Genomic DNA, 3154 nt, shown 5'->3' on the forward strand with positions numbered 1-3154 from the left:
TTTTTTTTTTTTTTTTGTTAGACGCTGTCTTGGTGAGAGAAATTTTTTTTCCTTAGCCGCTTTGTCTCCCTCTTCCACTTTTTCATTTTTTTTTGTTTTGGACGCTTGGCAAACACTGTTTCTTCCCTTGTCACAAACACTATTTCTTTTTTTCTCTCTTTTTTCTTTCTCTCTCTCTTTCTTTCTCTCTCTTTCTTTCTTTCTCCCTCTCTTTCTTTCTTTCACTCTCTCTTGCTCTCTCTCTCCTTCACGCGCGTACGCACAGATTTGACTTCGCCATGTCAATAAACTTCAAAATTGGTAAAAGTTTATCGATTTTTACAGCTATATGCGGGTGCCTCTGTGAGAAAAAGTTGACAAAAACACAGCTAGGGTCATGAACATTGTCCTCCTAAAATTGGAGCGACATGCGTGCTAATTTGTGGACGTGCATAACCCACATCACGTACACACACACACAAACATCTTGTGTTTTATAGATATTGATGATCAAACCTTAAACAAAGGACTGACCTTTCCTTGACCAGTACAGGTCCTAGGGGGTGGAGTATTTCCTCATCAATCATCTAGTGTGGAGGATTTCCCGCTCGTTTTGACAAGCAGCAAACCGGTGGATTTGGTTTCAAATCTCAGGCAGAGTCAAACTAAACCCCAACAAATATCTTGCCACCGTTTAATTTCACAAATATGTCCTTCGGAGTAGGTAGCGGACAGTGGAACGTTTTAAGACATTCGTTTAAACCAGTTGAAAAATCATTGCACACTCTCTTTTATTATTCCTTTTCTTAACGTACACAGTTGGTGATGACCATTGACTATATTCCACGTTTTAGATAACTCCAATTTTGTCTAGTCTCTCTAACTCTAAGTTCATCTGTTCTAACGCTGCAAATGGTACAGTTCGTTTTTGTTTAAATACCGGTATGACGTTTTCTTTTACTTCAAACTTCACCCTTGTTTTGATGCACAGATCTAATTCATCAGACAGAACTTCAGGAAAAGTCTTTTTAATATTTTTTTTTTAAATTCGTCTCACGACTTATTTGTACTGGCGGAAAAACCATTCATATTTTTACAGAAACGATTGGTGGGGACGTTCCATAAATTAAATAATTCCATCCACTCTGTTCCGAATAAATTTGTCGTTTTATTCAACACAAAAACTTTGGCTTTTAAGGTTTTCCCACAAAATGTACCGTCATTAATCATTTCACCCTTAAAATGTAATTTTTTTCCTGAAAGCGTGCCATTTTCGAAGTTGCTTTTAATCTAGGTCTCCCGATTTTTTCCCCATGTATCTGATATCACTGCCCTTATCGAGATATCGCTGCCCGTATCCAATTGTAACTTTACGTTTGTGTTCATTTTTACATACACAAATTTCCTTTGAGGCTCGTTCGTATTTCTTGTCACCGATAACCTGTTTACGTGATTTTTTTCCTGTTGAACCGTTTTTAGGTTTTGTTTTACAGTGTGATTTTTTAATGATCTGTCTTACCATGCTTGAAACATTTTATACTTTTAAACGGACCGTTACTTTTAAAATGTAGACCGGATTCAGCCTTGACATTTTTTTTTTTTCATATTCGTTACCGGTCGACACGCACGAATAATGAGAGCAATCTTTTTCTACAATTTTATCTGCGTCATGTCTTAGATTTATAAACCTCAGGCATTCATCTGCTACTGCCTGTAGAGTTAATTTTTGGTCCTGTTCAAATTTTGTTAATATCTGGGAACATATATTTGCATCTTTGCAAATTCATTTAAAAGCGTAAAAATAATTGAAAATGAAACAAAATTTGAAACCAAAACACTAAAAGTTAGTGAAAATGGGTAGAAATAAACGTAGTGTAGTAGTACTACCCCAGGGTATCTGCAGAATGTTGAATGTGATTTCGGAATATAAAGAGGAAAAATTCGGATCTTGGAAATTTTCCGTAAGTCCTCTCCGCACCGCAAGATTTTCCCCACAAATTACTTTATAGCCGTAATGTATGCCGTTTCAAAGGTATTTATATAAAATTTCATTGAAAAAAAACTCATTTTCCTAAAAGTTATGAGGGAAAAACTCGGATTTTGTGAATTTTCCGAAGTCCTCTTCCCACTTCATTGGAAAAGATTTTCCCCACAAATTTCTTTATAATTGTAATGCATGTCGTTTGAAAGGTATTTCTATAAAATTTCATTGAAAAAAAAAACCTATTTTCCTAAAAGTTATGGGGGAAAAAACTCGGATCTTGTGAATTTTCCGAAGTCCTCTCCCCACCTTCCCGTTGCTTTGCGCGCATTCTTTTTTCATATTCGTTTCCTACACATTGTTTTACACCCATTCCAGTTTTTTTTTTAATTTTCATTTCCGGGTTAAGATGTAAACATTAATCATATATATATATATATATATATATGTGTGTGTGTCTGTGTGTGTGTGTGTGTGCGTGCGTGTGTGTGTGTGTGTATATATATATATAGATATAGATATAGATATATATATGCGTACGATTATATTGGAATTTGTTGTGAAAATTTCGGTGGGGTAGGGGAAGGGGCAAGGATTTTCGGATATTCACGATTCGGCTTTGTTTCCTCATATCTTTCATAAAAATGGATTTACAAAATTTTCTGCAAATACCTTTCAGATTGGGTACATTACGATTACATCGGAATTCAATGCAAAAACAAAAAACAAAGGTGAGCGCACACAAATGTACTGACATACATCACATACATATATCTGCGAAATAAAACTTAAGATTTTGAAAATAATTTGTGTTAGTATTAATGTGTAAATTCCAATATAATCGTAATGTACACTCTCTGAAAAGTACTTGCAGAAAACTTCATTTCAAATATCCATTCTTTTTCAAAAATACCATGGAAACAAAAGTGTGGTGTGGGGTACAGTTGTGTAGGTATGCCTATATATGTGTGTATTTTCTTTGATATACCTACACAAATCTGTCTCCCTACGCACGACTTTGTTCCTCGTAACTTCCAGAAAAATGGATGTTATTAAATGAAGTTTTCTACAAATTCTCTTCAGAAGATGCAGATTACGATTATATCGAATTTAATGCGGATTTTTTTTTCCTAAGTGTGGGGAGTTTCGGAAAATTCATACGTGTCAGCTTCGTTTCTTTTAGAAATATGGTTT

This window comes from Octopus bimaculoides, chromosome 4 (genome assembly GCF_001194135.2).
Source record: "Octopus bimaculoides isolate UCB-OBI-ISO-001 chromosome 4, ASM119413v2, whole genome shotgun sequence".
Classification (NCBI taxonomy): Eukaryota; Metazoa; Mollusca; class Cephalopoda; order Octopoda; family Octopodidae; genus Octopus; species Octopus bimaculoides.